The 13,109-nt window shown below is 42.2% G+C and overlaps 1 protein-coding gene across 2 annotated transcripts in view; it reads right to left on the reverse strand.

The window, feature by feature from the left end:
• The window catches only part of TXLNG (taxilin gamma), a 53,910-nt gene that overhangs the window by 22,471 nt on the left and 18,330 nt on the right, over window positions 1–13,109 (reverse strand). The window lies entirely within an intron of this gene.

Here is a 13,109-nt window from a genome sequence, read left to right on the forward strand (position 1 = left end):
GGCAAAGAATAATTTTTCTTTGAATCTTACTACGGACTATGAGTATAGCATAATTCACCTGGCTATAGGTGCTACACAAATTATCTGCAACCCAACTGGTTTCCTGCCCACTCCCCATTCTTTCCTGCTGCTCATGTATCAGAAGCTGAGTAAAAACATTATTATGTCTATTGGAATTGAATTCTTTCATGGTAATACTAATAACAAATTACTGGTGATGCAGCTCAGACGTGACTACCTTAGGCACTAATGATGACATATTACACTGAACTGACTAGGTACGAGACACTGAGCTGATAAATATTAATGATAAAAAAAAAAATGAACAAAAAGGAGCCCGAGAAGATAGGCACCATTGCAAGTAATTGATATATTTGACATGGAGACACAGAAAGCCTGATGGCTTCTCTTTCCTCTACAAAAAAAGGCACAGTTGCAAATAATTTAGTTGCACTTTGCATAGTGCAAGAAAATTATTTGCAACTCCTGTGGAGAAGGAGGGCAGGTAGAAAGAAGTTGAGGGTTTATACAGTCAATGGAAAAAAGTGTCTAATATGTGGAGTTTTTATAATAGTGTAGTGATTGTAGACAGAGAGGTATTAAAATGACCATGAAGACCTAGTTGTGATTTCATCTGCCTGGCTGTATTTTTGGACACCTTGAGTGGGTTTCTGTCTGGCAGGTGAAATGGATGGACAAAGTGGAGCATGTATATTTCCAGAAAGACTGATTTTTATGGCATATGAAATCTAAGGGAAAAAACAAACACAAAGACTGAAGGTAGTACAGGCAAGGTGAAAGTAGAAGCTCAATGTACTGCTTGCTGCAATGGTTACAGAGAGAACAAATATAGTGGGAATCCTTCAAAAAGTATTTTCTGGACTGGTGATACTCAGAATCTGAATGGAGTATCTGTACTTGTGGCTTTTGATGTCCTCTTATGGCTACATAAGGTAGCCAAAGCAGAGGGTGGCCAAGGGGGTACAGAGATGAGATAGGTAATCAAGGACAAGGGTCACGGAACAAGAGACTGAAGTGACATCAGAGAAAGCTGTTCCACTCCTACAACTTCATTATTTTGGAACTCTGGAATCTATTCAAAGTCCTGCACCCTCCAAGGGCATGCTGAGCCAGTAAACAGTGGTTAATTTTGGTTAATTTAAGCCAACAGTGCAGGAGCAGATATTCACTCTTCACTCCACTCCCATGCTCCTGTGGCAGGTGACTATACTATCACATGTTCCTGCAGTGGCTTACAGGAGCCAGGTAAGCAGTAACGTCTCAGTCTTTCAAAAATATCAAAGATATGTGTTTGACTGCGACTGACACATCTGATCACAAAGGTGCACACAGAGTGGTGGCCACCATCATTGCAGATGCCTCGCACCATATGAAGTGGCACGCAGGGTGTGTAGGGAAACAGACCCTACTTAATTATTATTTCCCTCATTTCACTTATCCTCTTTTCTTCTTTGGAGGGGAAGGCATACACTGAAGTACTATGACATTCAAAAACAACCATATATCTGTGGAAATTTAGAAAGTCACCCATGCAAGCCTAGAATGAAAGACAACCAGGGAAGACCTTAAGTTTGCATTTCATTCTAATCTCTGACAGACCTTGTACAACACTAGCCAAACAAGGAAAGGCAAAGAGCAAAACCTAGGCAAAATAGAGAGAATCTAATATTCAAGTTACCATGTCATAATATTTAAATATCTAGTTTTCAACAACAGCAGCAGCAGCAGCAGCAACAACAACAACAACAACAGCAACAGCAACAAATCATAAGGCGTACAAAGAAGTAGGACAGTATGGCCAATTCAAAGGAAAAACGTAAGTCAACAGAAACTGTCCCAGACGAAGATCAGATGATAGAAATACCAAACACATTAAAACAACACCTTTAGCTCTTTACACTGCCCAAAGAGCTAATGGATGATGCGGATAAAGTCAGGAAAACAATGTAGGAATTAAAAGGAAAAAAAGTCCATAACGAGGGACCATAAAGAGGAACTAAAATAAAAATATGGAATTGAAAAATACAAAACTGAAGTGAGCAATTCACTACAAAGATTTAAAATCAGATATGACCAGACAAAAGAAAGAAATCAGTAAACTAGAAGATACGTCAATGTAAATTCTCAACTCCAGGGAATGAAAAAAAAAAAAAAAAAATGAGGAAAAACCTAAGAGCATAAAGGACCTTTGGGACACCACCAAGTGGAGCAACATATGCACCGTGGGAATCAAAGAAGAGGGATGGGCAGAAAAATTATTGGAAAAAATAATGGCACAAACTTCCCCAAATTTGATGCAACATATGAATACCAAAAAGCTGGCTGAACACCAGGAAGGATAAACAGACACCCACACTGAGGCACATTATAATAAAAACTGCCCAGTGCCAATGACAAAGAGAAAATCTTGAAAGCAGCAAGAGGGAAAGTGACTCATCACCTATGAAGGAATCTCCATAAGATTATCAGCTAATTTCTCAGCAGAAGCCAGAAGTCAGTGGCCTTCAAAGTGCTGATGTGTTGGAGGGAGACAGTCCCTCCTGTATCTGACAAAACTGTCCTTCAAAACTGACGGAGAAATGAAGACATTCACAGATCCACAAGAGCTGAGGGGGTGGTGACCACATTCTTGAGTGCTGCTATCTCCTAGAGGGGAGTGTGTAAACATATATGCTCCTCCTGTTTTCACTTCTTATACTTTGGTTTGTTGTGACTATTGCCCGGGGGAGGGAGGACACCCCTTCATTGCCTGGCTCTAGTGGCCAGTGGGGACTATACTCATAGATCCCACAGGACTGTTACAAGTGGAGAACCATCCATGTGGGCTGAGCCAACACACACCAAGCACAGTGAAGAAATGGCAGACTGAAATGTAACCCAGTCTTTCTGTGGAAGAGGCCTATTAGCGTATCTTCAAAAGGCAGGCTTCTAAATTAAAGCATACATCTAGGAGCCAACTACAAATCCTCTATACAAGGCAGGAAGAGGAGGCACCATCTTCACACTCTACGTCTACCACGTCCCAGGAGATCAGCGTCTTCAAGGAAGGAGACTTTGTATATGTCTAGCACCACTGATTGCCAAGATGACACATCCCTGGAATGCTTGACTCTTGTGGCCAGCCAAGTTTGTGTTCACAGGTTCACAACACAGTAACAGATGAATAAACAGTTCTTAACTGTCTATCACCCAAGGGATTAGTGCACAGAGACCGTTCTGAAGGTTTATCCCTTAGCCTTCCTCTGAAAGAGTGTTATTTGCATACTTTGAAAGCTGCTGCCTTTGTAGCATCTGGCTTACAATCAGCCTGAATCTCAGCGATGGACTGTTCCCTTTGGGAAACTGACACACCCTCAGCTTCTGAGAGCCACTAAAAATAAAGTAGGTTGTGTGAACAGTCACAGCAGTTTCAGATAAAATCAAGAGCTAAGGCAAGGTTTATCTCCTACACAAGGCCACTGCTTTGGGACTGAGATGGATGGCTGTTTCATCTAATACATAGAAACAAGGGCAGAAATTCAAGCAAAATAACAAAATGGAGGACTATGTTCCAATGTTAAGAATAAGACAAACCCTCAGATGAAAACCCTACTGACACAGAGGTAAGTGATTTACCTGATAAAAGGCAGTTCAAATTAACAGTCCTAAAGACGCTCACCAAGCCTGGGAGAAGAACAGATGAACAAACTGTGAATTATAATAAAGTAATAGAAAATACAAATTAATATTCAAATAGAAGTCATAGAAGGATATACACGAACTGAACTGCAATATATGCAAGAGAGGCTTGAGCAGCAGATTAGATGAAGCACAAAAAGGAATCAGTGAAGTGGAAGACAAGGCAGTGGAACTCACCCAATCAGAGAAGCAAAAAGAAAACAGAATTAGAAACTGCTTTAAGGCACACCAAGCTCACCAACATTCACATAATAAAGGTCCCAGAGGAGAAGATATTGAGAAAGGGGCAGAAAACATATCGAAGAAACAGCAGCTCCAAACTTCCCAAACCTGGGGAAGGATACAGACATCCAGATACAGAAAGCCGGCAGTGTTCCAAGTAACAATTCAAAGAGACCCATACGATAAACATAAATAAACTTTCAAATTAAAGACAAGGAGAGCGTCTAAAAGCAACAAGTGAACAAACAAACAAACAAACAAAAACACCCGGTATGTACAAGGGAATCCCCATAAAACAATCAGCAGACATTTCAGCAGAAACTGTGTGTAGGCTAGAGGGAAGCGGCACAATGTATTTACAAAGTAATGAGAGAGGAAAACCGAATTCACAAATGTGTGGAGATTAAACATCACAAAGTGAAAAACCAATGGAAATCTAAAGAAATAAACAAAGAAGTCTAAAGAAATAAAAAAAAAAACCTTCTGACAAATTAAAGTGGATAAACAACATACCAAAATTTGATGCAGCAAAAACATTCCTACTAGGGAAGTTCATAGTAATAAATACCTATATCAAGACACAGAGCCCAAGTGAACCACCTACTTTACACCTCAAGGAACTAGGGGAAAAAGGAATAAACAAAGCCCAAAGTTAGTAGAAGGAAGGAAATAACGCAGATCAGAGTGGACTAAAAGGAATAGCGACTACAAAGGCAGTAGAAAAGATTAGGGACAGCTAATGTTCTTAAAAACAAACGGCAAATTTAGCTACACTAACCAAGTACACTACAGAACTCAAAAAAAATCAGAAACGAAGGAGACATTACAACACATACCACAGAATACAAAGGATTATGAGACTATCATGCACAATTGTAGAGCAAAAGAATAGGTCAACCTAGAAGAAATGGATAAATTCCTAGAAAAGATAACCCAAGAGCACAATGACAAAGGAACAGAAAATATGAAAACACAAATTTCAAATAATAAGACTGACTCGGTTATTAACAATTTCTCCACAAACTAAACTCTAGGACCCATGGCTTCAACGTTGAATTCAATCCAAATTTTAGAAAATTAACACTATATACCTCAATCTCTTTCAAAAAAAAAAAAAAAACTGATGAGGGAACATTTCCAATCTCATTTTCATGAGGCAAAGTCTTACTGTGACAGCAAAACTAGACAAGGACACAACAGGGAAGGAAATCACATGCCAATATCCCTGAGCAACAGAGATGCAAAACTCCTCAACAAAATATTAACAAACCAAATTCAACGATACAATCAACGAAACATATACTATGATCAAGTGGGATTTATTCCAAGAATACAAGGATGGTTTGACATTCACAAATCAAAGCTACACTACGATAATAAAATAAAGGATAAAAATCGTGTGATCATCACAATAAATGCAGAAACATCAACATCCATTTATGAGATAAACACTGTTGACAAAGTGGTTTGCAGGAAAGACACCTCACTGCAATGAAGACCATATATGACAAGCCCACACCTAACATCATAGCCCAAGGTGGAAAGCTGACAGCTATTCCTCTAAGATCTGGAAAAAGACAAGGATGCCCACTCTCACCACTTTTAACTCTATAGACTATCAGAAATCCTGGACAAGCAATTAGACAAGAAAACAAATAATAATAAAATAATCCAAATTGGAAAGGAAAAAGTAAGGATCCCTAATTATAGATGACATTATATCATATGTATAGAGAAGCCTAATGAGTCCACCAACAAACTTCTAGCACTAATACCTGAATCAGTAAAGTTACAAACTGTGAAATTAGTATACCAAAATCAGCTGTGTTTCTTTCTATCCAAGGAGGAATTGGGAAAACAACCCCTTTTACAGTTACACTAAAAATAATAAAATATCTCAGAATAAATTTAAACACAGAGATGAAAGACCTGCACTGAAAACTATAAGACACCAATGGAAAAAAAAATGAATAAGATACAAATAAATGGAAAGAGATTCCATGCTCATGAGGGTAGAAGAATCAACATTTTAAAAAATTATGTTTATTTATTTTTGTGTGTGAGAGGGAGAGAGACAGGGCGCGAGCAGGGGAGGGGCAGAGGGAGAGGGAGGCGCAGATTCTGAAGCAGGCTCCAGGCTCCGAGCTGTCAGCACAGAGCTGGACATGGGGCTCAAACTCATACACACCGCGAGATCACGACCTGAGCTGCAGTCAGATGCTTAACCGACTGAGCCACCCCGGTGCCCCAAGAATGAACATTTTTAGGATGTGCATCCTAGTCAAGGCAATCTACCAAGTCATGAGATCCCCATCCAAATTCCAGTGGAACAAGAACAGAAACAGTACAAGCCTAAAATACACACAGAACCAGAGAACCACTATGGTGATTACTTTCGAGGTTTCTCAGAAAATGAAAGGTAGTAGAACTTCCATATTCCACTTGTAAGTCTTTTGGGAAGGAGATGAACATTCAAACTAAAGAATATATGTACCCTGAAGCATTATTTACAGTAGCTAACAAAGGGAAACACTAAGCGTCCACTAATTCATGAATGGATAAAAAAGTCACACACACACACACACACACACACACACACACACACACACACCCAATGAGAGAGGGCAGGCATATTATTCAGATATAAAAATGTAAGGGAATGCTGCTGTTGGCAACAACATGCATGGAACTTGAGGACATTACGCTAACTGAAACAAGTCAGACAGAGAAAGACAAATGCTATGTGATCTGATCTACACGTGGGTCCTAAAACAAAAACAACACAAATTCTGGTGGTGGCCAGAATCAGGGTTGGGGGAGCCAAGAATGGGTGACTGTGGTCAAACGGTGCAAATTTCCACTTATTCCATAAATAACTCCAGAGGATGTAATGTACTGTATCTTGACTACAGGTAATGACAAATAGCGTACCGTATCTTTGCCAGCTGACAAGGCAGAAGATCTTAAAAGTTCCCATCAGAAGACAAATAAAATTTGTGACTATGTGTGTTGATGGATGTTAACTAGATTTATTATGATCACTTTCCATTGTGTACAGGTATCTAATCATTAGGTTGTACAAGTTATAACACTTATATCTCAATAAAAAAAAAAATGCTAGTAAGTAACTCAATGAGCAGATCAACACATGGTCCTTCTACATACTGCCTGCAAGAGATTCACCTTAGGTCCAAAATACAAACAGGTAGAGAAAAACAGGTAGAAGAGGATATTCCATACAAAACGTACCAAAAGACAAATGGGATGGCTATACTAACATCAGGACATTGTTAAGGAGGCAGTATTACCAAAGTGATCTACAGATTCAATGCGTCCCTATCAAATTACCAGGGGTGTCTCTTTTACAAAAGTGCAAAGATCCATTCTAAAATGATATGGAATCTCAAGGGACTAGAAGAGCCAAATACTGAAACAACAAAACAAAACAAACAAAACAAAACAAGAAAACAGTTGAATGACTCACATCTCCTGACTTTAAAACTTAAAACAAGGCTACAATAATCAAAATGATGTGGTGTTGGGATGAAGACAAACATGAAGATTAATGAAAGTAAGAGCACAGAAATAATTTCTCAAACACATTTTCAGATGATTTTCCACAAAGGGTGCCGAGCCATTCGGAGGGCAAAAATCTGCCCCTGCAACAAAAGATGCTGAGGAAACAATAGCCACATTAAACAAAAAAGAAGAAGAAGAAGAAGAAACGAAAACAAGAATGAAGCTGGACATTGAACACCATACGCAATAATTAACTCAGAATAGCTGAAAGTTCAGGTAACCTCAGGAAGAAGACAAGGATGTCCCCTCTCACCACTTATCAATGATTACTGTAACGCCTAGCCACAGAAATCAGACAAGAAAAAGAAATGAGAGGCATCCACACGGGAAAAGAAGAAATTAAACTGTCACTATTTGCAGATGACAGGTCCTATACATAGAAAATCCTAGAGACTCGACCAAAAAAATAAATAAGTAAATAGTATAAGTAATAAACTAATTAGGGAAAGTGGCAGGATACAAAATTAATACGCAGATACCAGAAGTGAGTCTTTACAGTAACACGAAGTAGCAGAAAGAGAAATTAAGGAAGTAACACCATTTACAATCTTACCCAAAAAATAACTACGTAAATAACGCTGTGAATAAACTTAACCATGCAGGGTAAAACATCTCTACTTGAAACACTGTCAAACACTGATGTAATAAATTGACGATGACCCAAACTAAATGGAAAGACATTCCCAAAGACATTCCATATTCATGGATTGGAAGACATTCATGCTAAAATGCCCATATTGCCCAAAACAATCTACACATTGAATGCAATCCCATCAGACTACCAACAGTAGCCCTCACAGAACTAAAACAAATAATACCAAAATTGGTAGGAAACCCCCAAAGACCCTGAATAGACAAAAAAAAAAAAAAAAAAAAAAAAAATCCTAATAAATATTGATGTAGAAACAGGAGGCATCCCAATACCAGATTTCAGGATATAGTACAAAGCTGAAGTATTTAAAATATTTGGTACTGGCTCAAAACACACACACAGGCATGCACGCACGCACACGCACACGCACACGCACACGCACAGATGAATAAGGCAGAACAGAAACCCCAGAAATAGACCCACAACTATACGGCCAACTAATCTTCCACTAAGCAGGAAAGAATATTCAGGGGGAAAAAGAAAAACAAATGGCTCTGGGAAATCTGCACAGCAACGTGCAGAAGGATGAACCTGGACCACTTTCTTCACCATACACAAAAATCAATTGAAATTGGACTGAGTATGTGTGAGACCTGAAACCATAACACTCCTAACAACAGGACCCAGGCAGAAATGTCTCTGACATCTACCATAGCAACACTGCCTCGATGTCTCCTGAGGCAAGGAAAACATAAGCAAAACAAACTATTGAGATAATGACAAAATACAAGCTTCTGCACAGCGAAGGAACAGGAGACAATCTACTGGATGGGAGAAGATGTGGGCAAGTGACAGATCTGATAACGGGTTAATACCTGAAATATATAAAGAACTGATACGACTTGGGCGAACACAGCTCTCCTGAGGTCGACTCCCAGGAACACCCAGGAAATCGATCTGCAATGTGTGTGTGGAGTGGCAGAACCATCTCCAGAGTCAGAGGGAGACAACATGGGAGGTGCGAGGTGCATGGAAGTGAACTGGGTGACAGAGAAATGGTGATGCCATGGAGGGAGGGAACCCTTTCCACAGAGAGACGAAACGAAGAGAAAAAGAGGGGCGCTGAGTTCGCAAAAGAGGAAACCCTCTCTGACCATGGGACTGGGGGCAAAAAATACACAAAAAGGGCCACAGGTGTTTGTTTGTTTGCTGTTTGTTTTGTTTTGTTTTCAAACAGCATTTGGAACTCAAACTCAGGTTTTGGAAGTGTGTGACTTTCTCAGGAGCAGAGCTGTGGCTTCCTGGGGAAGAGAGAAATGGTCCCAGGGTACATAGCATGGTATAGAGATACCCGGGGTGCATTGGGAGAGAACATTCCTCTTCCTGGAGTACTTTTGCAACAGGGTATATTACTATCTCAAGGACCAAAGACCCTGCCAAGCCCCAGCACAAAGCCGTCCATCAGCAGGGGACAGAGGTGCATCCAGAGGGAATATAGCTTTTGCCGCTTTTAGCAATGCTACACCATAGATTCCGCACACTGTGCAGGCGGGGGACTGATTATCAGGGGCAGGATTTCAGACAGTGTGGAGAGGCTCTAATCTACAGGAGGGAGTGGGGATCCATGTGAGACCAGGTCCATTAAGGCTTTGGGTTCTGAATCCCAGCCACCCCCCCCCCAAAAAAAAAAAAACAAAAACAACAACAACAACACAGAAGAGTTGTGGCACACTGTGAACACACTGCCTTCGCTCTTCTGTTAGGACTATTTGAAGAGCCGGGAGTGGAAGATCCCCTGTCCATGAGGCAAGAGATTAGAGTGGTGCCATTGCCTGCCAGAACACAAACAGGGTCAGACTTTAGAGAGCAGCACAGCAGCCCCCAGTGGATGAGGGACCTGCTGCTCCCTGCCTGTCAACTGAGAGGCAAGACTGATGCTGAGCGAGGCAGCAGGCTGGTCTCCCAGAAGACCAGCACCGACAGCACCCCACAAGCACCAAGTGTACTGAAAATCAAGTGTCCAAATGACACCCACAGTTCTGGTGGAAATAAGACCAGGCTTCCTTATTTATTTTATTTTACTTTTTTCATTTAAACTCAGGTTCATAGTCTCTTGTTTATTTTTCATTTATTTTTCTCGTTTTGGGTCAGGCTTTTTTTTTCTTTCTTCTCTTCACTTTCTCAGTTTTCTTTTGTCTTTTCTTATTGTATTGAAATATTGGGACAGTCATGTGAAAACAAATGATAAGCCATATCACATACACTTTGCATACAAGGCACTTAAGTTTACTCACCATATAGAAAACTCCTGTAGAGGCCAATGGCAGGATGCCCCGAGATGGGCCACTTTGGCACAAAGATTATTTCCAGTTAAAAACAGTCACAACCGAATAGACTCAGCAAAAGTTTGTTGTTGTTTTTTTTTAAATTTTTTTTAAATGTTTTTTTTCTTTAGAGAGAGAGAGAGAGAGAGAGAGAGAGAGAGAGATTGATTGAGAGAGAGGCACGAGCTCGCGAGGGGCAGAGAGAGGCAGACACAGAATCCAAAGCAGGCTCCAGGCTCTGAGCTGTCAACGCAGAGCTTGACGTGGGGTTCAGGCTCACAACTGTGAGATCGTGACCCGAGCTGAAGTCAGTGGCTTAAGCAACTGAGCCACCCAGGCGTCCCAACTCAGCAAAAGTTTTTGACCCTCTTGTCTCCCTCAGCTGACTCAAGACAACTTAGATGGAGGAGCTGCTCCTGGAAGGAGCAATCTGCACAGATAACTACATTATGATAAGAACGAGGGGTGGAAGACAGGGATTGAAGCAGGTAAAACAAGGAGGAATTCAGCAAAGCCTTTTTGTGAAAATTCCTATGCCCCATTGTCTGCAAACACTTTATCTACTCTCTATCTTTTTCCTGTGATTTGCACACCTTCCCTTTGAAAGCCCAGACTCCTACCTGCTTCTCCTTAGTGCAGAATGATGTATGTCACATATATCCAGTCTTTCAATTTTGTGTTGGTGTGGAGTCCCCATGTATATGAAATTGAATTTGATGTTTTTTCCTGTTACTCTCCTCGTATCAATCTGATTCACAGTCCAGCTAGAAGGATCTTGAAGGGGACATGGAATTCCTTCCTCCCCAACAATGTTATGGAAGTTCACTCAAACAGAAAAGAAAAGGGAAAAAAAAAAACCCACCCTAGAGGAGCTAAGACGGAGGTGTGGTAGGAGGACCCTAGGCTTGCTTTGTCCCTCGAACACAGCTAGATAACCATCAAATCATTCTGAGTACCCACGAAAATGACCTGAGGACTGACAGAAACAAACTCCACAAGTAGAGAGAGACAAGAGGCCACACGAAGAAAGGTAAGAAGTGCAGAGACATGGTTCGGGAGGGAAACAGACTGCAGGTGCTGCAGAGTGCAGAGAACCCTAGTCACAAAGAAGGGTGAGAAAGAGGCACACTCAGGGGAAGACACAGGAACATTTCCCCAAAGGCACTCACTCCACAACGAGAGGGGGTGAATTTTGTGAGCTTTTGTAAACAGTGGGGTTCAAAGCCTGGAGTTTCACAGGTCCCCAGGATAGCTGGGATGGAGATCTGAGGACGGTGCCCTACTCCTGGAGAGAAGACAGGCAAACAACTTCTGGGCAGATGGCATGTTCTAAGGATCACCTCAGTGGGCAGGGAGAGACTGCTGGTTTGTTTTGGAACACATCTGTGAGGCGTGGCATTGCCTCTGTGGAGACAGAGGAGCTGGTGGGCACCATTTCCTCTGCTCCTGAGCGGAGGTGCAGAGACACATCCTCAGGGCAGCTAACCACAACACTGCACAGCAGGCTTGCTCCAAATCCCACACCCTTGTGCTCTGGTGTGACTGCCCTTCTGTACCAAACCTGCATCTGTCGCAGCACAGCGAGAACCTTTCCCAGAGGACCGGTGCCAATCTCCCCAACACCAGGACCCTGAAGTTTGGAAGTTTAGAAGTCAGCAGAGCTGGCTGGGGTAAACCCCAAATGCACTGTGCTCCTCTGGGCCGGCAAGTAACGCGGAATAGACAGAAAACAGCAATCTGAAAGACACCTAGACACATGAGGGGAAAGTATTCACTCTTCTTCGGGGGGACTTCCCTGAGAGCATAAGCATGAACTCCTCTCTCCAGAAACAAGGGACCTGGCTAGGTCCCATTTCTGTCCCCCCGCCCCCACCATAAGCCACTTCAGTAAATAGCACAGTGCCCACACAGTGGATGCCTGACCTGCTAACACCGAGTCCTGCCCCCCTGCACTCTGCTGGCACCGCTTCTGTGCATAGAAGCCAGTGCAGGGGGCGCCTCCCCCAGAAGACCAGCACACATCCCCCACACCCCACGTGTACCGACCATTGAGTTGTGCAGGACTTCAGTTCTAGTGGAACTAGCATCAGGTCTCTTTTACCATGCCTGCTTAAAAACTTACCCCACTCTGGCCAAGGACCCAACACTGTCCACTGCAGGTAAAGAGAGCATCTGCAGATGACTGGCCTGAGGGATAGAGCAGCCACAGCAGAGCAGCAGAGCACACCAAGCATACACCACAGACATTCCCTGAAGCATGAAGTCCTGCACACTGTATGACTGGTTCTTCATAAAGCCTTTAGTCTCACTGTGTGGGCACCGTGGGCACTGTGGGCACAGGAAACATACCAGGCTTTTCTAACACAGAGAAGAAGACAGAGACCTAGACAAAGTGCCAAGGAGAAGGAATTCATCCCCAAAGAAACAACAAGATAAGGTCACAGCCAGAGATCGAACCCCAGCAGATGTAAGTAACATGCCTGGTGGAGAATTTAAAGCAACAACCATAAGGATACTGGCTGGACTTGAGAGAACAATGGAAGACATCAGGGGCGCCTGGGTGGCTCAGTCGGTCAAACGTCCAACTTCGGCTCACGTGATGATCTCGTGCTCTGTGAGTTCCAGCCCGACGTCGGGCTCTGTGCTGACAGCTCAGAGCGTGGAGCCTGCTTTGGACTCTGTGTCTCCCTCTC

Source organism: Panthera leo (genome assembly GCF_018350215.1).
Source record: "Panthera leo isolate Ple1 chromosome Y unlocalized genomic scaffold, P.leo_Ple1_pat1.1 chrY_random_Un_scaffold_80, whole genome shotgun sequence".
NCBI lineage: Eukaryota > Metazoa > Chordata > Mammalia > Carnivora > Felidae > Panthera > Panthera leo.